Source organism: Puntigrus tetrazona, chromosome 12, assembly GCF_018831695.1.
Source record: "Puntigrus tetrazona isolate hp1 chromosome 12, ASM1883169v1, whole genome shotgun sequence".
Lineage (NCBI taxonomy): Eukaryota > Metazoa > Chordata > Actinopteri > Cypriniformes > Cyprinidae > Puntigrus > Puntigrus tetrazona.
The window spans coordinates 20,442,092-20,465,261 of NC_056710.1; positions in this window are offsets into that span (position 1 = coordinate 20,442,092).

A 23,170-nucleotide genomic window follows, 5' to 3' on the forward strand; every position below is an offset into this window, starting at 1 on the left:
GGAATACTAAATTTTATATACACACACACACACACACACATGTAATATATATATATATATATATATATATATATATATATATACTCTTTATATATATATATATATATATATATATATATATATATATATATATAAATCACAAAAATGTTAGAGTACTAAAAACTGATGTGTACTTTGTATTTTTCAATCTGGTTTTATAGGGCGCAGTGAAGTGATATTTGTGCTGACGATTAGTTCCTAGCAGCTGGTTGAAGGCTGGGCTATGGTGCATGAGCGCGCTTGTAACCGGGAGCGATCTTAAAGCAACTTCCCGATGTGGATTGGAATCAGTAGTATCCTATTAATCTTCTCTTCAGCAGGAAGCTGAGGCAGACAGGACATGCTGAGCAAATGTCTTCCACATCAATCATAGGTGTCATTAAGGTGTAATTGGAATATCTTTTGCCACTAGAGCTCAGCAAACAGAACACCGCTCCTTCTGCTGATTGGATAGACAAAGACTTAAAACCCTTCAAGCTTTTGCCATTTGATTTGTGGTCTAGGGTTGAGTCACGTTGAGTACATGTAATTGCAGGTTGTATAAACCATGTGCCGCGTTGCTAACAGCCTGAGGAAAGGTGCATCTTTACTCTCAGGATAAACCAGACACCTGCTAGTCCTAAGATCGTAATTTAGCTAAGCAAATTAGAAAAATCCCGCAGTAAAGCGCAGAGACGGAACTAGTTCTGGGAGAACAGTTCATCACATTTTTATCTGAACAAATACAGTATGAACCAGAGCGTGGCACCGTCAGCCCTCTTTGAAATTGCCAATCCCGGGCTTAGATGATATGTGTTTAGAGCACAAGCCTTGCCTCCTATATATTGTACAAACTGCTGATGGAAAGACGGCGGTGCAGCTGTAAGTGAAAAGTCCCGCCCATTCCTTGCCTGCCCAGCAAAATCAGCACAAGAAGGTGGTTATTGTGTGGGCGTGACAGTCAGGATTGTGGGAGATTCATCTGGAGCTGAAGAGAAATGCACTTAAACAGGGGAGAAGGAATGGTGTGTACCTGGCATCCCCGTGAATGTTTTTGCTGCATCCTTCTATAAATATCTTGCGCTACATAAACATGCACCAGCATGTCTCACAGCCCTGATTTGTTGTGTTGGGTTTTAAACAGGTTATGGCCGTCTCACTTCACTAAAGCTGTTTCTGCAGCAGCCAAGAATACTGTATTACCTCACTTATTCTGCTGTCTCAGTCCTTTGACATCTCCGCTGGAACACAATAGCATCTGGTTCACCAACCAGGGTGCTTAGCTCTTCTCTCCGACTGTAAGCCAAGTTCTCATGTTCTGAACCAGAACAGCATCTATAGTGCTGCATAATGGACCAATTCATGAGATGCTATACGTATCATACTACAGAATACCTAGGTTTATATATTCACAGAAAAATAGAAAGCTGAGTTTAGTAAAACTGGCCATAGGCAGCTGACTTCAATGTTTGGTCATGCTCAACTCTGCTGAAAAGGCGGTTTTAAGCGGCTTCTGCTGCAATATAGTTCTCTAACCTTGTTAGATAGGTTTTGTCCCAGGTCACTTGTCGGTTGAAGTTAGTTTCAAATACCAGCTGTCTGACCAACTAAAGACAACATTTGAATTGCTTAGCAAACCTTGAGGTTTTGAAACAAAAATTAATGCAAATTTGTGGCAATGGGCAAGAGATATAGGCAATGCAATAAAAAGTACAAAGAAAGCAGAATGAAGAGAAAAGTTAAATGTTCTAACATCCTCATAGTGTTGTGTGTTCACTCCTCTTCCACTATCAGTCACTGTCTCGATATCGTGTAGCCTTCCTCATGAACTGATAGGAGGTGAAAGGCTTCAGTCTGAAATAAAAATCACACACAGAAGTCGAAACACGAGCGCTGCTCCGGAGAGATATGCATTCGTAAAAAAGCCAGTATAAAGTTACACTTTTATTTAACAAAATGCGTCCTTGTTGATGGAATCTAGTACGTGTGACTTTGTGCATGAAGGACTTTGCCAGATCGGTCGCCTGGGCTATCTGGCAGATAATCTTTGTTACCTGTCAACAATGAGCTGGACCTCGTAGCTAGCGGACGCCAGAATGAACCATCCGGATTCTTGTCGGGCGACCTCTCTGACCTGAACCGTGTAGTACCGGACCGGAGATAAACCGTCGCTGCTCCAGGTTCTGACAATAGCCTCACGCTGCGTGCCTGGACGTTTTCTGAGGGGACTGGCCAGGGCGGCCTGGTGGGTTGAGGCCGAGCTGGGAGTCAAGGTCAAGCATAAGACATAATTCAAACTTAAAGTAATAATCAAGCACATTTCCTATCATTCAGCGTTTGCGTCAATCCTGAACAGTTTATATAAACAATTCACAGAAATGAAATCTTCCAAACTAATGCTGTCAAACAATTGTCGCGATAAAGTTTTTGTTTGCGCCAATATGTGTATTTATTATGTGACAAAATACACTGCACATGCATGTGTATGTGTTTAAGAAAAAAATACATTTCTTTCAAATCTTTGTCCATACAATTATTATTAGTCGCGTATCACTTACCTTAATACTAGCAAATTGCAATTGAAATAATATATTGATTTGATATAATGAAACTAATTTAGTAGAGACTTCTAAGCACATTTTATTCAGCAGTTTTAATGCAGCTGAACTAAACTATTCAAATAGAAACTTAATTGTGTGTAACTACTTTAGAATTATATGAGCAACTTGTAACTTGGAAAGCTAGCTTTTTAAATTATCATCCCAACCCTGGTTTTATGTATGCAGTCATACAATATTATCACTATGTTTCACTGTATATAACTCTTCCAGAACATGGTTGACATTTAATACATTTGATTGGAGACTCTCATAATACATTATATCTGAACACATTACAATTCAGGATCTCTCACAGTGGATCGGTGAACTGCATAAATAATCTGAAGTCTACAGTTACTAATGCTTTGTAAGAAGGAATGTGCGTTTGCTTGGTGGGAAATCAGTGCAGCAAAAACTTCTGCCCAGGAGTCTCAAACCATAAAGCCAGGTCTGGTTAAGGGATTGATTGTTTTGGACTTGACCTCAGCAGACCATGAAACATCTCAGTTCAGAACGTGAACACACAAACAGCCACTTTAGATCTAAGTTCATGAACCGGTAAAGCATAATCATATGAAAGGATGTTTGCCTGTTAGGCCAGACTAATTCTTAACCTAATATATCATACCACCGCTCAGTTTGAGCTTGTCTTGTGATGTGGCATGGCAATAATATGCATTACCTCTCTTTTCTCATATGGTGGCCACTAAAGCCTCCATGCCTCTCCCCATCCTTCTGGCGTGTCGTATCTGATCTGAAACACATACAGTTCAGCCACTCCAGTCGGTGGCCGGTGTATACTGCAGCGCGCTGGAGTTCAAGACGTCAAATGTGGCTGTGTTGCTATTGGTGGAGTTCAGGCGGTATGTGATCTAAATAGGCTGGAGGAACGAGTGACATCACAGAGATCAGGACAGGATAAACTAATGCATTTCCTTGCATACAGTGAGAAATATAGCGCATTTGCTGTTCTGTACGATTAGAAACGCAAGCTAATGAACAAAAGAAAAACAAATCACGATTTAGTTACAATGGGGATGCTTTTTTTAGCGTCCGGTATGATTGTTTTTAAAGGAAGGAATACTTTAATCAGAAATTAATTTTAAAATATGAATATTTATCTTTCAAAATAAATGCTGTTCTTTGAACTTTCAATTGATCAGAATTATTATAAAGACATTTTACAGTTTCCAAAAAATATTAAGCAGCACATCAGTTTTTGAAACTGATAATAATGAGAGAAATCTCTTCTTCATATTAAGATTAATTTCAAAATCACAGGCCAGGACAGTCAAGACTGGGAGGTAATGAAAAAGAGAAAAATTTTCAGCTTTTATATCACAGTAATCAACAACCACTAGATGTATTTTAAATAGTTCCCATAATATTTCACAGTTCCTCAATATACAGTGATAAATGCAGCGCTAGTAAACATACAGTAACAGAAAGTAGAAAATCCTGACCAACTGCTGAAAAATGGAGTATAAATATGGGGATTTGGAAACATAGGATAAACTATTTTAATGTGATACTCATGTGTTAATACATGTTTATGTATATTTGCAACCACACATATGATCCCATTAACAGTCACTGGTAGAAAGTATTAAAGGATGTTTCGCTCATCTTGATGGTAAAAAACAAGCATGCATATAAGCATAAACAAGCAAACATGCAAGTATAAACACACAAGAAAGAAATGCATCTGCATGGCTACAACAAACAAATATACTTGTACCCAGTGTATGATGCCGTTCGGGCTGGAAGGTGGCTGCCAGATGGGTCTGACCGGGTGGTCGGACTTCAGGAAAAAGAATGACTACAGGTGGTCGGGCACTGAAAACAAGAATATTAACATAAACACATGTGATTAATTAATAAAAAAACAGCTTTGTTTTGTTTGGTCATATGCAGCAATGCCCACCATCATCAAAGGTTGTCAGGATTGATGGAGTGCTCAGGTCGGCGTCTCGATGCGGAGTGAAAGCGAAGCACCTGGATCTCATACAAAACGTACTTCCCAGTCGGTCAATACGAACACTGTGGCTGGCACGTTTCCTTCCACCAAATCAAACTGAAGAGGAGGTCCAAGTCCCTTCTCTTTATAAACCACTGAAAACAAGGAGGTGCTAATACGACCTTGACTTAAATCTTCAAATAAAGCCTATTCTTCATAATCTGTGAACATCACGTATTGATATATTGTTTCGTGTAAAATCATTTAATTTGTCATTTTATATGCTTAGTTTATGGTGCTTTTTCATAAATAGCGATTCAGACCTTATGGCCCAAGATGAGTCCATTCGGTCAGGGATTCAGAGAACTTCAAACCAGCGAGACCAGAATGCTGCTGGAGGTGGTAGCAAGCCTTGAAACATTCCCATTAGAAGACATACAAGGACTGCATTAAAAGAGATAACAGAATTTTTAGTTTTTGGGTGAACTATTCATTCAAGGGGTTGAAATATGGCCTTCATGTGTCTATGTGTGAATGCGTGTGTAGGGAGGGATTAAGGGTGTGTGCTGATATCCTAGGACACATATCCTCAAAAAGCAGTGAAGCATTAAAGACACTGGTTTTGAGCCATTGTTGAGACCTGGCTTGCAAGAGAATCACTCTCCGGCACAAATCACGAACACAAAGTAGCATGATTGCGGCAATCTGATTGGCTGAAGAAAACAGGGAGACATGTGTACAGCCTCATATGTGTTACCAGATTTTCCTCTTGCCACCTACTTAGCCAATCACCAAACCTGTTTCTGCCAGATTCTGGTAACCTGTGGAGAGTGAAGCTGAGCAGAAGAAGAAGAAAAACAGGTGATCCAGGGGAAGTGTGTTTCGTCTCTCTTTTTATGGCATAGATGAAAAACTGCATATATGTGCCAGATCTGTGCCCATTAAAGCTTGTTTAAACAAATCCTTTTGCCCACATACTATATATGATGTATGTTTAAGTCATGCATTAAAAGCAACATATATGATCAAAGAAGAGTTTTTCCATTCCATATTATAAAATGGACAGTTGCTGAAAAATCAGTTTGAAGCAATAAAATATAAATACACATTATATATATATATATATATATATATATATATATATATATATATATATATATATTATATATTTTAAATAATTATATTTTATGTTTATAGTTATTTTATATTACTTCAGCTTACACTACTTCTAAATTTTATGTCTAATACTTTAATTACTGAACTCTGTAACTTGTGCAAGTGTTTTGCAATGTATTATTTATTATTTCTTATCTTGATACAAAACATGACTAATTTAAAAATATAATTATTATTTTAATGTCCTTTAATGCAAGAAAAGATAGTAAAGAAGTCATATCATGTAAATATTACACGTATAAAGCTAAATATAAAATGTATAAAATGTAAAATAAATAAATAAATAATAAAATAAATAATAATGAAAATATATATTGGTTTGCCTACAGACTCTCTGGTTTCTTCCTCTGATACAGGTTGACTCCGAGGGTCAAGCTCCAGCACCGTTGATGGCCTGAACTCTGACCTCATACTCCGTCCACTCCTCCCAGGTCTCGATGGTGAACTCTCTCAGGCGATCTGCAATGATGTGCAGCAGGGCTTTGGATTGTACTCCACAGTCTGCTGTACTGCACGGTAACCCACGAATCTGAGTTTCCGTTATTGCCTCCATTCAGGAAGAGGCTGATCCAACGGAGTGAAAAAGAGAGAGATTGAGTTTGTCACCACACATTGTACGTAGTGTATTGTTTTGAGAGAGTAGAACATACCACCCATCTGAGCCACATAGGCTGGTTTAGCTGGCACGTCCGCGAGGCCAACATTTGCAGAGCCATATCAGGAGGAGCCTGCAGGGTCTGGGGATCTTTCTGGAAGGCTGGCTCGGTGGACTGGTGCACACTATGTTCACCTAGCGCACTCTCTGAACCTGAAAATCCCATTAGATGCACTATAATGTAATGGCCTGCTTTACATTAACATCCATCTAAGGTGATCTAATCACCGCTTAGCATTATTATTGTTAACTAAAACTGAATTTAAAACTATCACAAATAATGTTCAGTAATAGGAATAAAGATGGTACATAAAATATCAAATCTAAAATAAATTAAAATATTTTTAATAAAATATTCAATAATTGAATACAATTTACATATAAAACATTTTTTAAATAGTTGTTTTCCCATCTAATATATTTAATTTTAACATTATTTCAATGAACTGGAATAAATTTTATAATTATTATTATTTTAAATATTATTCACTTACAGTTTAATATGAAACAACTATATAAAAAAATCTAGACAGAAATATATAAAATAATAATATAAAATACAAAATTATCTATAAAATAAAATAAACATTTATTTGTATAAATATTAATAAATACTATAAAAGTACATAATAATATTTTTTTAAAAGAATTAGCGAGAACAATTACAAAATCTGTAACAAGTACTCAAATGTGATCATAAATGCCATAACCTCTTATGATTTGATTCCAAGTAGACATATCAGACAAGAACTAACTCTTCTTTCCATCTTTTTTTGAGAGCCTTATTTGATAATATATGCATGTAAATACTAAATAAATGTATGTCACCTACTCAAAGTGTAGAGGTTGAGGCAGGAGAGACCTCAGAGAGCGCGCAGCATCAAGGCTCGTTGGCCAGCCTGATGGACCATCACAGTCCTCATTCTCTCCCAATCACACCCCTGTCAGAGATATCAAAGCAAAGAGAGGTTCATTCAAGATCAGATCAAGCGATGCTAAAACTTCACCCTCGTATGAATAAGTGACTCTCCTGGGCCTCCCACCTGCCAACGAGAAATCGAGTCTTGCCATAGTATCTGGCTTGAACTGCAAGGTTACTGATCGAGGGCAATGTTCGAATGTGCAAGTTTGTGGGAGAGACCAGGAAGCTCTGAATTGGGAGAGAAAAGTAGATGTTTTAATTCACCCGAAACATTTTTTTGCTTTATTTAACCTAAATATAATCAGGCAATAAATCATTGATAAAATAGATTGTTACAGGAACCACTGATTAAATTAATTATTTATGTGAAATGTTTGGCGCTGCGTTTAAATCCCCCTTTTGGTAAAATGAGACTTTGTATACAGAATTAATGAATGATCATTCTTACCTGAGAAAGTATCTTATCACTTAGAATTAACTTTTTCTTTCTTTTTTTTAGCAGAGGTAGATGTGAGTTGAATGTGGCATCTGCCTATACGTATCTATGGATGTTAGCGTACGAAGCCAACCTTATGGCAAGCAGATCTATACTTTAAAGTGCCCTATTATTAACTTAAGAAGGTTGATATTTTGGTTTGAAGTCTCAAGACAACATGTGTTGATACGCATCGAGGTTAAAAATCAAAGTTCATTGTCTTTTTGATATGCAGTTTTTGTCTCTTATTTGTACAGTGATTTTTTCCAAACCCCTCTGGTTATTGATCTATTTCATTTAAAGCAGTGTTTTCAGCTTTAGAAAGCACCACACAGAAAGCGCCACCTATAGGCAAAGAATAAATTTTTGCATTGTCATTGAGACCAACACAAAAAGATCAACACTACGACTCTTTCTTTTCAGAGACAATACTTTTTATATACAATTGCATAAACATTTAAAACTTTGCAGGATGTTTTATTTACTTTGAAAGTGTTACAGACTGCATTAAAGAGTCATTTTCAAAATCGCCAGTAATGGTAGTACTACAAAAAACGTTCCAATGTCTGTGTGAGAGGCTGAAATGAACAGAACTTTGTTATAAATCATTCCACACTTACTACTGTTACCCAGCTTATTATGAGAAGATGAAATACCTGGCCAAAACACTTTCACACTCATGGGAATATCACGAAAAGCAGCGGGCTCTGCATAACTTTTGGGTAATAATGGTAACATGAGTGCGACACTATGACCGTTCAGGATTCATACACCTCTTTAAAACGTCTACGTCCTACATTTAAGCGTGAGACTCATTATGAGTTTAGATCTGGAAGCCCATAGACACGGTCTAATGAAGCAATAAAGGAGAAATCGATCTCTGTGCGGGCAGGTGCGTGTCGTGAACTCCTCCTGTCAGTTATTCTGCGGCTCTGGGCTGCATGTGTTGGTGCTGCATAGGCGCAAGTTGGAGGGCTTTCGGATGTTTAACTTACAACCCTCTGTAGTGCTTTTAATGGGGAGCTCTAAAACCAGTGGTGGTCTAAAGCTGGTTCAGGGAACTCATGGAAAAAGAATATGCTGTTTTCTCTTCCCCTAATAGACCTTGTTTAGCCTTTCTGGTCAGTGATTTTAATGTGCCATTACTGTTTGGACTGGTTGTGCAGCATGTGCTTTACCTGGTAGTACTCCTGAAGAGATGGTTGAAGATGACAGCTGACCCTGACCCTTGGAGGTCATTCCAGCCACCTCAATGGTGGTGGGTGGTGAGGCGGTCAGTCCAGTGACTCTGTATTCAGAGTAACATTAGGCAGGTAGTGTGTAACCGTGTGTTTATAATGGTTGTACTCCTCCATGATATACGATACCCTAGGAAACAAATATGAAATATTTTACATTATTAAACTAGATTATAATAGGAATTGTATGAAAGTAAAGCATAAACTGACAAAATACTGTCTATTAATTTCAAAATTAAAACGAGGCGTTCTAGTCAATGAAGGAGTTAATTTTTTTATATTTTGGAATAATTATTTTAGAATGACTAAATAGAATGATATACTGTATATTGCAAAATTTGTATATTAATTTCAGAGAAATAAATTAGGTGTAATTGAATCACACACACACATATTAATTTTAAATGTTTCATATTAAATAAAATGTTTTACAAAGCTAAATATTATTTAAGCTAATATTATCCAGATTTAATATTTGCAAGTTAAATATTAAACATTTCATATTATATATAAAATTAAAACATGGTGTTTAAATACTTTAAAAGGTTTTCTAAAAACAAAGGAAAAAAAAGTATCGGGTATGAGCATCAATTGCAAAATTTCTGGAATAGAAATGTTTGTTAATAACTCACCAGTCAGGACACCGTTCTTCCTCATTGGGCTCTCTCCAGCTGACTTTGAGAGACGTGTCTAGAATCTCAGTGAAGCTCAGGTGACCCACAGCACCAGGGGCTGAAAATACACGCCAGAGATCAGACTGTTAGACCTTCACAGGTACAGTATTCTCTAGAGATATGAGTGTGACTTCAATTAAAACCAGGATCAGAGGTCATCCTGCTTCACGGGTTCTTGAAATCGAAAGAACATCAAAAAAAACATGTAAAGTGTGAATGTGTGTGTGCTGGAACAGGAACTCACTGTCTTCATGAGTGCGCAGGACGTCGAGGAGGACTGCGAGGACCGTCTCCTGGTGTGGTGAAGCAGGAGCACAGAAGTGAAGTACTCAGAAAACTTCTTCAAGCCGGCGATGTGGCCCACATGAGCGCTGTCCTGGAAGTTCGGCGGAACCGCGTCACTATTGTCATCTCATCTTCCTTTCCTGGCTCCCATGCTAACAGCTAAAAAGAGCAAGAGATGAATAAATCATCAGTTTATAATACTTATTTACTTGGACTCTTTCTTTCTTTACTTTTTATGTTAATATCATTAATTATTATCTTCTTTCCTCCTTGTTTGAAATATTGTCAATTCCTAATGCTGTATATCATGGAAAAAGAGCTTGTTTTTCTTTTTAAAACTCTTTTTAGGCCATTTTTGATGCATGAGTCACAATATTAAAGTAAAACAATAGTCTGCTTAATATCTTCAAACACTTTATTTTGATGTCTCCACAACATACTTCATAGAGACTATCAGAAATTTTGCTAATTAACCCTAAACCCTCAGAGGAGAGTTCTCAAAGTTGAATGTTAGGGTTAACATTCAACTTTGAGAGTTAGTAGACAACGTAGTTACAAATGAATAAGAATTGTAGTTGACATGCAGCTACAAAGTTACTTATAGTTAGTAGAATGTGTAAAGTGGACTATCAAAATAAAAGTCTAAAAAGAAAAAACTAATACATAAATAAAAAATGAGTATATATATATATAAATCAATCAATAAAGAAAGAAAACAGTCTAAGTATGACATGTTCCATAACCTTGATGCTGACATACATTTGGTAGGCATGCTTGTGCCAATGCTTCATTTGCATAATGGTGTTGAAATAACACTGTCAGAGCGCTAGATTTATTCTAAGTAAATTCTCCACTGAGAATGGCTGAACAGTCACAGATTTCCTCCCTTTTCCCAATACTATTGTGGATTATTCGGCATTTCAAAGTTTATAGACACTTGAAACTCTCCTCTGAGAGGCACTAAAGAGGGAATGAGAGTTATAAGATTGTTCTCCAACGAGTCCACGGAGAGAAGAAAAAGACTTCCGACAAATATTCTCTCCAATCCCAGCTGTTGTTGTGGGGATCGGAGCAGAAACCTGGCTAATAAGCAATTAAGACTAATGTGTCCAGCTCACTGTCTCCATTTTATAATTGTCCTAAACAATTTTTTCTCATGAACAGTCTCTGGCTATAAAGTAGCAGAGTGACAAGAGGATCAATTCTGGTTCTCTCAGCAAAAGCGAAAAACAAAGGACTGAGCGCATAAGAGCTAAAAGAGACCTTTGGCTACCCTACGCATTAAATCTCATCAACAAACTCAAAAACCTAAAAATAAAAGCTGCATTTATTGCATTTTCAGCAGTTCGGGTCTGAGTGCAGATTTATTCTCATTCCTTTAGCGTTTACTTGTAGCCCTGGTTAATGCCGTTGATGAACTGCGGGTTCGGGGCTGTCCAGGTAGAAGCGGATTGTGAGTGGAGTTGTGGGTTCTGCTTTCATTTGCCTGGAGCGATGGTGGTGGGAACTGGTTGACAGGTAAAATGGAAAATGGAAGACAGAGACGAAAACAAATGAGCGTTCTTTTCTCTGGTAACACAATTCAGCTGCTATACCCCAGAAAACCGATGGAGAAGATTCATTCTGTCTGACTTCACAAATTATGGATGGCACCCAGCAGCATCTTCATAACTAAGCAGCGTTATATTAAAGGAATAATTACTCAACTACGCCTCATATTGTTCCAAAACATACATTGTCATATTTCATGAGGATTTTTGAAGACTTTTTACAATGCTCTTTACTAAACATCAGGTCACAGAGACCTCAAACTTTGATTTTCACTAAATAACAATAAAAATGTTGATATTCTACAAAACAATTTCATAACATTGAATTTAACGCACAGGTTGCAGTACTTTTTATGTCCTTTTGAAATCAACATTTTCATGGAAAGGACCTAAGAGAAGAGCTTTTGCAGAAATAATAAATTTGTGGAAAAAATACCTTACCTTATACCTTAAAAGTAATATAAAAAGTTAATAATAAGTAAAACCAATAATATTGCAAAACTTTATCCCTATTATTTTTTATTCCTTTATTTTTATCTCTTATCCCTAGTATTACTTTTATCCATCAATAATAAAGTCAAACAAATAATATTGCAAAACCTTGCATAATTTTAAAATATAGGTCTTGTATTTCAATATATAATAATTTATTTCTGTGAGCCATTTTTTCCAGATTTTTTTTTCAGCCATTTTTTTATTTGTAATTTATTAATACGATCTGGTGCTCAAGAAACATTTATTATTATTTTATTATTATTACCAATGTTAATGTTAATCAATCTTTGATTAATATATAAAGTTATTATATAACTTGAATTAAGTGCACAAGCTGCATAAAGTACATTTTGTCCTTTTGAAACTGACATTTCATGGAAAGAAGATTAATAGAAGACTGCAGAAATCATTGAAATGCAGAAATTCTATTCTAGAACCTTAACTTTACTGTCATTTTCAAACATTTTAAGGATATAATCAGTCAGTCGGTCGGTCGGTCTTTTACAGTTTTACTCATCCCAAACTTTTGAATGGGATCTAAACCTCACCTCCTGAAGTGTCCACTCTGTGACTTTGCTGAGAGTAAACACCCAGTCCAGCTCCGTTGTATGCAGCCACCTCAATTTCATAATTAGTCCAGATGATGAGATCCTCCAGCAGCAGGTTGGTGACATCAGGGTTAGAATATTTTTATACTGGATATCCACAGGCTGCAGACCGGTCAGACGATACCTGAGGTTAGCAGATGGTCATATTGTCACTGTCAATGACAGAGGCGCAGAGATTTTCTGATCTTAACAAACAGAAAGCTTTGACAGGGCAGGAATTTCCTCCAGATAACCCTTTCTGAAGGGCTCTGATAAGCATCTCTAAAAATACACTTCTCATTTACTCTTCATAATCAGATCTGTCTGTTTTTATACATCAGTACCATCTGTATGCAACAGAGGGGCGACAGAGAACCAGTCTAGAAATATCACAGCCCTCTGTGTGTTTTTCCTGAGCTGAGGACCATAAGGGCGACCAAGGTCGGGAACCATTACTTATATTTGCAATATCAAAAGCGGCCTTCAGCTCTCCTCAATGATGAACAGGAAAAATATATAAAAAACGAACAAAGTCCATTTCACTGTCATCACTGGCAGCAAGGAAAAACCCTCCAGCGCACAAATTCAGAAGAAACCTTGAAATAATACAGTGCAATCAAATTCACCCACAAACCAGCTGTGAGGGAAGAGAATCTAGTCCTGCTGGAAAACGAGACATATTGGCATGGCCTTGGAAAACATTACAAAAGATTAAGAGAAAACAAGCGTAAGAACAGTTTAAGATACTACAAGACCCCAGACAGGAGTAAACATGTCTCACCGGATGACGTATCCTCTCAGGATGCCATTTTGGTGGCTTTCTGGTGGCGGCTGCCACTGAATCATGATGGACTGGTTGGTGCGGCCGCTGGCAATGACGTTCTGAGGCGGAGCGCTGAGAGCTCCTCTGGAAGAGATACCTGCAGGAAAGGAGATAAACACGAGCAGTCATCAACCAATATGGATTTTTTGATGGCCAATGTGGATATATACAACACTATTTAATTTAGATCCACGTTCAAACCGTTAGGTCAGTAGAGAGTAGACGAACAAAGATACTAAACTCCGGTAACAAATTAAAATTCGAATATGAGATGTGAAAAAAAACAAACAAACAGAGGATATCACTATAAGAACGAATGCAGCTTATATGTTATACATTTACATTTTAATATTAAATAACATCTATTTTTTCCTCTTTCAGATTAGTTCATTCTGGAAACTATCTCAAACACCAAACAATAAAACTGCTGACTAGCCATTGACTCATACATTTCAGCCAATTTCTCCAATTCATTGTAATGCAAATGGTCCATCTCTGATCTATACTGTCTGAGATGTGATATAGTCATGATATGATCTCTCTCTTTCATATAGACTGGTTTCCTCCCTGTAAATCCTGAGTTGAGATTATCTCAACCAGAGGAGGTTTGTCTCAAACCTCAGGAGAACTAGAGAGGATTTGTGTCCGTTTGATGAGGCATTGCACCAATGTCTAATTTAAGTGTCAAAAGCTTTCTTTACTTGCCGAGGCTTTGATTACACTGATTCTTGAAAGATACACTGACACGCATAAACACATCCCAGAAAAATACGGCCATATACACGCAGCGTTCAGACAGATAAATCCTCCTATAGACACTGTTCTCGCGAGCGCAGGCAATTTCACATGCTGTGACAGAGTGCTGAGTTATCTTTATGGTCACACAGGGCACAGCGCTAACACTCGGCAGGCTTCAGGACCCTGCGAGATCTGCTCACCGGTCAGTCTCCTTGCTGAACTGGCCTTGCCAACGCGTCGTTGACGGCACACAGGCGGAACTGGTAGGAAGCGTGCGGGATGAGCCCGTTGACCGTTACAGCAGTTGACTCTGGCTCGATGTTGTAGCCAACAGGACTGTCAAGGAGCATGTGTAGAGCAGATAATGAAGAATACATAATCAGCTAGGTGAAGAACTAAACCAACAGGAAAAAGAGGTTTTTGCATGGCGACGACAATCTTCTCTTAAGGTCCTATGGAGCCACTGAAGAGGCTTTCAAGTTCTATGTACCAGTACATCAATATGATGATATTAAAAATCACCAATTACTTTTTAATGTTAGTCTGTTTGCTGAACCCTTTAATAAATAATTATACATAAATAGTAAACAAAATAGCATGGTTGTTGTTATTAGTATTATTATTAATAATAGAAACAAGTTAAGTTTGTTTTAATTTAATGACAATAATTATTATAATTATTATTATAAATACATTTGCATTCATATTACATTATTATTATTATATTATTATTATTAAGTTAATAATAATAATAATAATAATAATAATAATAATAATAATAATAATTATGATACTAATACTACTACTACTACTACTACTACTACTACTAATAATAATAATTATTATTATAATTATTATAAATATTTTCCATTCATATTACCAACATTCATAATAATAGCAATAAACCTTAGTCATAAACAAATTATTCTATTCATATAATAATAATAATAATAAAACCCCTTGTATTATTGTATTATTTTGCTATTGTTGCTGTCATAAATGATTCACTTCGTAGTATCATAACAACATCATCAACAACAACAACAAAATTAATAATAATGATAATAATAATAATATTCAAAATAACTGAATCTACTTCATATTATTATGTCTTTCAGAACACCATCACTGAAATTCTCAACAAGGTAACTGCATCAATGTCACACAACCTGCCCAAGATTAATGGTCCACATGAGGTCTTTCTCACTGTTTTCAGACACTTCCAGAATGTAGCGGATGAGAGGGCTGTTCCCATCAAAGGTTTTGGCCCATGTCAGGTTTATAGCTCTCTTCTCAGTGATGCTTAACACTGCGCTGGGGTTCTATATAGGGGCATGAGGCAACTGCCTGTGAGTAATATGTAAAGGAAAATTGTGAGAGAGTCTTGACTTTTCAGGGATATTTAATGTGCACTTCATAAATCATTATATCTAATGTCTGAATAAAACAAGTACATTAATGGGCTACTAGAACCATCCATGTTAAATACTATAGTTATAGTTGTCAAGTTTTAACAACATTACTGAATTTAATAAGAATCATTGGTAATGTTAAATGCAACATATACATTAAGTACAGCATACCACTTTGTCGTTATGCCTTCTTATATAGAAATGAAGAAAAAGAAGAGTTTGGGAATGTTAGATAGTGGAGAAATGTGCAAATTAATGAAGTCTACAATTCCTATAAGATTACTTCATTGATCGATAAGAGATGTGAATATTACACAAAAAGAGACAAGGTGAATCAAAATATGTTTGATAGATAAGAAGAGAAACGATTAAGATGGACATAAATAAAAAAAAATGAGGGCAGACAATAACTGCTGTGCTTAAATAAAAAAAAATGAGGCAATGAGACAGAAAAAAGAGGCTGAATGAGTGCAGGTGATAAACAGGGATATTGAAAAACTGAATGAGCTACGATTCAGAGAGCAGGAGAGAACAAATCAAAAAGAAATGATCTGTGAAGAGATGAAGGACTGTGTGGCTAGGGAACAGAGAATGAGGATGATGGGAGTGCGTTTTCATCTCTGACCTCACGCGTAAGTGCGCACTGCGGGAATCATTGCCGCCCACCGATGTCACTCTGCAGGTGTATGTGCCGATGTCACCTGACCAGGTCTGAGAGATGTGAAGGCGTCCGTTGACATCCAGCCGCAGCCAGTCGAGGCAGAGACTGAGGGATGATCACCTGACCCTCCTTCTCCCAAACAAACCTGAATACAAACACAAACTTCAACATCAACTCCATCTTTTATAAAATCATTCATTCGTTTTATTACAGATTACAGATAACATCAAATGCAATACAATTCACTTCTAATGTGACACATTCCGGAGTCAAACAGAACAATAAGCAGAAAAATTACACAGCGGTAATTTCTGGATTGGATCCATCTGGGTTTGTTTTCATTGAATTTTAGGTTATAATTTAGGTTACCCTTCACTACTTCAATCCTCTAAGTCAACAGTGTCATTTTTACTTGAACATATATTTGAAACATGTAAACAACATATAGAAGACACTATAAACCCCCAGCAACCATCTAGCAAAGACCAAACCAAAACACTCAGATGAAATCATAGTAACGATCTAGAACACTCTAGCATTCACCAAGTTAAGATCAGAGAAACCACACAGAACATTCTAGCATCCGCCTAGCAATGGCCTAGCAACCAAATAAATTAACATCTGTATAATAACAGCATAGCAGCCACCTACAATATTCCAGCATTCACCTAGTAACACCTAGCGACCCCGACTGATAACATCCATCTAGTAAAACCCCTGCAGCCTCTGAAAACACTCAGTGATTCACCCAGTAACACCTTAGCATCCACCCAGAACATTATAGCCACCTAGTAACACCTTAGCATCAACATAACAACCACCAACAACATTCTATCCTCTGTCAAGAAACACCCTAGCAACCACCTACAACATTATAGCATTCACCTAGCAAACACCCTAGCCACCTGATACACTAATGTCCACCTTGTAACATCATAGCATCCACCTAGAATGTTCTACAATCTACCTAGTAACACCATGGCCTAGACTGTTCTAGCATCCATCTAAAAAAATAACACATTTTGTAAAGGATAACATTTGATAGTTTAACTGTATTAACAATGATTTATTGTTTCATTTCATTGTAGTTCAAAGTAGTTCCGTTGTTCCGCTATTCTCACAGACATAGTTACCATATGACACCTGTGTGTATCAAGCAGTTTATTTAACAGAGCACTTCCACATATTACATTCATCACAAATACACTGTACAGAGTTCAGAGAACACCCAAGGTCATCAGAAGCTTCTAACAGACGTGTCCAATCTCTACATAATCGATAAGACTCTCACACACACGCGGGAAACAGATACGCATTCACAAACACTTGTGATTAATTGCATCATGGCCTGGCTTGTTGGAAATCCTTTTACTGCTGCTATCAATTACTGCTTCCATCCAACACAATTACCCTTCTTTCTCATCCCTCATTCTTTACGAAATAAGCGAAAAGCCTCCATGGGTGTTCGGGAGGAGGTTAAGGAGGACAGAAAGACAAGGAGAGCCTGACCGAATCACTGAAAAAAAAAACACTTTAAAAGCAGTCACTAAGTGAAGTTCGGTTCTCATTGAGAGGAACTCTGGGAAGTTTGCAGGTTTTTAATGAGAGTCTGAATCTTGCCTTCAAATCACTCCTCGATGTCGGGCTGCTGTAATGGAGGACGGTTACAGCTGTAGACTTCCAATTGAGCGCACTGGGATTGCAGGCAGATTCAAAGTATTCTGGGGAACTATAGGGGGGTTGTAAATGTTGAGATAATGTAATGGCTCATGATTTCACGCTGGTGCAGCATCATTAACTCCAGCCGATTTTATCTATCAGGATTTGAATGCCGTGAAACATGGCAAGCTATGATATTGCCAAGGCATGCATCACTAGTGCTCAAACTCAGGGTTAAGCATTTTAACAACCATTGCATTCCATTCCAAGTAGGATGTGAGATATTCCTACTGGTACTTCATTGCCAATGCTGTTTAAAAACATATAAGCAAACTAAATGGCCTTGTTTGCAAACATTCAGTTGTCAATATGGATATATTCCTTGACCCCTGTACCGTGGCTGAGGTAAAGATAGAAAAGAGAATTGTGGCTTCCATCTCAGTCACCGGGCTCTATTCCACCCTGGGCTCTTGATCCTCAGAAAACCTTCTGGCTCGTGGGCTCTCCATCTCCGTCTTGGGCTCCAGTGGTTGGCACCCTGGAGTCGGCAGCCGCTCCTCCTCTTCCTCCATCCGTTAGCTCCACAATGGGCGTCATGGGTCATGCTGAACTCCTTCTGCCCGGGTCCCTTCTGTGTCTTCCCTGGCTCCTCCTCCATAATCACCACTGTGGACTGTGTCAGCCCACTTCCTGGTGTCTATCCTCCTCTCTAGCTCCACATTTGAAGGGGAGTAATGTCACTGTGCCCACAATCAATGGCATGATTGATGCATTACTATGTAGAATTCATCAAGTAGTGTGCTAGGAATGAACCAGAACCACAACCAAAACACCCTACCCAACCACATATTAATGAATTGATTACTATGTAAATATGATAAATCTAAAGTTGGAAGTCTGATTTATCATTTTAAACTTATTGTTTGTAGAATTTGTAGTATTTGGCGACTAAATATTACAGACACCTCAGGACTGTAAAGCAATGCACTAAAATCCTAAACAACTCAATATCAATGCCTCCATTACATTCTAAACATGAAATATTGAAAATAAATAAATAAATAAATTAAACATCCAGCTAGATATTATTTTTATCCACCCACACGGTGACATTAGCATAAAAGTAGTTGAAAAAATGCTAAACGTTTTGTGTTTGCAGCAATTATTTGCAGTCAAGCGTATGTGGGCCTCACCTGACTGAGACGCTGGGGTCATGTGTCACACCGCAGGTCATGGTGGCTTTTGTTCCTTTGATGACGCTCTGATCCTGAGGAGGATTAGTGATGCGCGTGACGTGCTGTTTGATAAAACAAAGGAAATGCACATCAGTATATGCACAGGTGTACGACACAAAGATGCAAACACACTTAAACATGGACATCCTAAACTACAAAGACAGTCTGTGATCTATACACTTCAAAACACACACACACACTCACCCCAGACCACGAGGTCGGCGAGGCCTCGTCTATGCCTCGGGGAGTTGCTGGCCATGCAGGTGTAGGTGCCGGCGTCTGATATGTGGGAGGGGCTTATAAGCAAACTTCCTGACTCCAGGAGAGTGAACGCGGAAGCTGGACCGAACCGCTTGCCAGAACTCGTTTCTCCTGTAGAGAACACAATCATTTTTGTTGTAACTTGCAATTGATTGCATCAAAAATACAAATATTTCTTTGCATATTTTACTGTGGATATTTATTATTTATATACAAATACAAACACATGCATGCCTATATTTTACTAAATATATTTAGATATAACATCATTATTATATTATGTTACATTATTATAATTACAGTTAATTGCATCCAAAATTTGTTCACATAATGTATATTTATTATGTATACATAAACACACACATACATCATATGTTTTTAAAATATTTCCATGTATATATTTATATTCTTAACTGATATTATATATAAATATTTTAAATATATAAATTTAACATAATAATAATTAACTTATATACATGAATGTGTGTGTATTTACTGAATATCTATTTAATAGATATTTAAACAGTACACACACATAAATTATATAAAGAAAAAAAAATATTTTGGATGCCAATAATTATATATATATATATATATTAATAGTTTGACAGCACTAAATAATATCTTTAATGACATCTTTATTAAACTATCAAGATTAAGTTCACAAGATCTGCATTCACAATAGCATAAAAGAAAAAAGAACTGAAAGAACACAGCATCTCTTTTCTATAGGATTATTTTATTGTTAAAAGGAAATAAAAATTCTGTCAATACTGCGAGAAGGATACTGAGTGAAGGTTTCAAGCTTCAGAAAGGACACAAAGGCAGTATGAAAGTATAATAAATGTGGTCAATATGACTCATGTGCCATATTCCGAATCTTCTGAAGTCTGCTATAGTTTTGTGTGAGTAACTGCCTGGAATTTTGTGTTACGAACTACACGTTCACTTCCAGTAAGCTGCAACTGATTCATTGAAAAGCTTTGACTGAAATTAATGATTTGTTGACTAATCAGACATTGCTATACCAAAAGAGATAGGTTGAGTTTTCAATGGAAAAATGACATGAAAAAGGAGTTTATGTTTCACATAACGCCGTTGTACGGTATCAGAGCACTTAGAATAAACAGTAAGGAGTCACATGGACTACTTTTTGTGCCACTTTTGGATACTTTTTGAAGCTTGACAACTTCAGTTCCCATTCTGTAATCATGCGTGGACGAGAGGGATCAAGACAATTCTTTAAGAAACGCTCATATGGGTTCGGAACAACAGACGTGTGAGTAAACAATGACAGAACTTTCATTTTGGGTGAACTAATCCTTTAAAGCCACGAGCTTGCTTGTTTACTGTCCTTCTGCTCCAGCATGAAATGTAAAGCATGGTGCTGGGGACGGACATTCTGCTCTAATTTGTCGGTCCTCTATACAATTATTTCTTACAAAATCGCAATTTTGTGGCAAACGATATCTCATATTTCAGATAGTTATGGTTAAATATGTATTTGAAGCTTCTACAACGACTTTATTAAAACCTGAAAGGGAAAACAGCAGATGTAGCCAGGCTATTCAAGAAAGCTGATAACATTTTAGTCATTGTCCGTTGTGTGATGCACAATAACACCATTTACTGTGGTTAAATAACAGTAACTTAGTGGGTTATTTATTTATTTTAATATATACCTTTGGCTAAATGTTTAAAATAATTAACATTTACGTTTTTGTCTTATGTTCGAAGATACAGTGCAGCACGAATATTATGAAATATCATATTTTTTTAATTTAATACATAAAAAAATATATTTATGCAATCGCAAATGTCAGAGCTTTTGCTTGAGATGCTTTATTTTGGCCACTAGATGTCCCTATAGAGCCTCATGTCTGCATTTTGTTTCTAATCAGTGCAACTGCTTTCACATGTGCCTTGTTTTAGCCTATGTATTTAAACAGAGGACTTTCTTTGGGTTCTTTGCTTGGATATTGATGTTCCTTAGCCAGTCCTGTTGTAAGTCTGCTCTAGAACGTTTCTGTTTTTTGCCTTTTTTGGACTGATGATTATTATTTTTGACCTTCTCTAAGAAAAGGGATTTTTTGTTCCCATTGCCTTTTTTCTCATTAAACTTGGCTGAGTTAATCCAAGAACGCAGCGTCTCACTATTAAGGTTCAACTGTCTTCTGTGGCTCAGAGGTAGAACATAAGACTCTCCTGCCAGAGACCCGGGTTCTAGTCCCAGTCCTGACAGAATATCCAAGCCACTATGAACCCAGAGACGCCTAAACCTGAAGAACTCCTTGCCACAGTGGCTCAGCATGAGGCCTCAGTCCAACGGCATGAATCAGTGTTGCTGCAGCAGGAGACCTTGATGGTTAAACACTCACAAGTGCTATCTGATCTCATGACCTCTGTTCGCCAGATCTTTGACCGCTTACCTTCTACCTCAGCGACGGCGCGCTCGCTTCCAGCTGCCCCTGTACCCCTCTGGATTCTCGAGTGCCCACTCCCACTGAACCTCGCCTACCTCCACCACAACGCTTTCTCAGGTGATCCCAGTGCATGTGATGGTTTCCTGACTCAGTGCTCTCTCTCATTTTTGAATTGCAACCATCTTCCTTCCCTCAGATCGGGCCAAGATCGCATATGTTATCACCCTCCTTTGGGCAAGGCTCTTTCGTAAGGCAACAGCAGTCTGGAAGGCCCAGACACCTTTCTGTTCTAGTTATTCGGCATTTGAAAAGGAGTTCAAGCGGGTCTTTGACCATCCCCTCAGTGGCCGGCAAGCCTCTAAGAAACTTCTCACTCTTCGACAAGGTAATGGCAGTGCAGCTGATTATGCCATTCAGTTTCGGACAGTTGCTGCAGGGAGCGGCTGGAATGATGAGGCCCTAATGGTGTGTTTCCTGAATGGTTTGTCAGAGGCAATCAAGGATGATCTGGCTACCAGAGAACCTGCTCACGATCTTGAGACTCCTATGGATCAAGCAGTTAGGTTGGATAATCGTCTGAGGGAAAGGAGCCTGAACCGCCCACCTGGTTACACATTCTCTGCTAGTCCATCTTTGCCTCAAATGTTACCCCAAGATTCCTCGGAACCCATGCAATTGGGTAGGACTAGGCTTTCCCCAACAGAACGAGATCGTCGTGATGAGAGATCGCTGTTGCCTCTATTGTGGTTTACAAGGTCATTTTCGCTCCACCTGCCTGAGCTTTGGGAAACTCCCCGTCCCGTACAGGCAAGGAAGGACTGTAACGGGAGTTACCCACACAACTTCACCTTCCAACTCTGGATTGCTCCTTCCCATCACTCTCACATTTGGAGACCAGAAACACCAACTCCAAGCTTTGATTGATTCAGGAGCTGCTGGGAATTTCTCATAGATATTTCCCTTGCCAAGAGTCTCCAGATCCCTAATTATTCCCTTCCTGCCCCTCTAACCGTCACAGCCCTGGATGGAAGACCGTTAGCTCCAGGGAAAGTAACTCACCTCACCTCACTGCTTGGTCTTATCGTTTACCAGCACCAAGAGAGAGTGTGCTTTCACCTCATACAGTCTCCAGAGTTTCCTGTTATCCTCGGTCACCCTGGCTCCTCCAGCACAATCCACACTTTGACTGGTCCACTGGCGCAGTCCTCAGTTGGGGTCCCACCTGTCAGACTACCTGCTTAGCCCAGAACTCCCTTGACCTATTCTCGAGTCTCAAGAGCCCCTAGATCTGTCTCAAGTACCTGCCTGTACCATCACCTCAAAGCA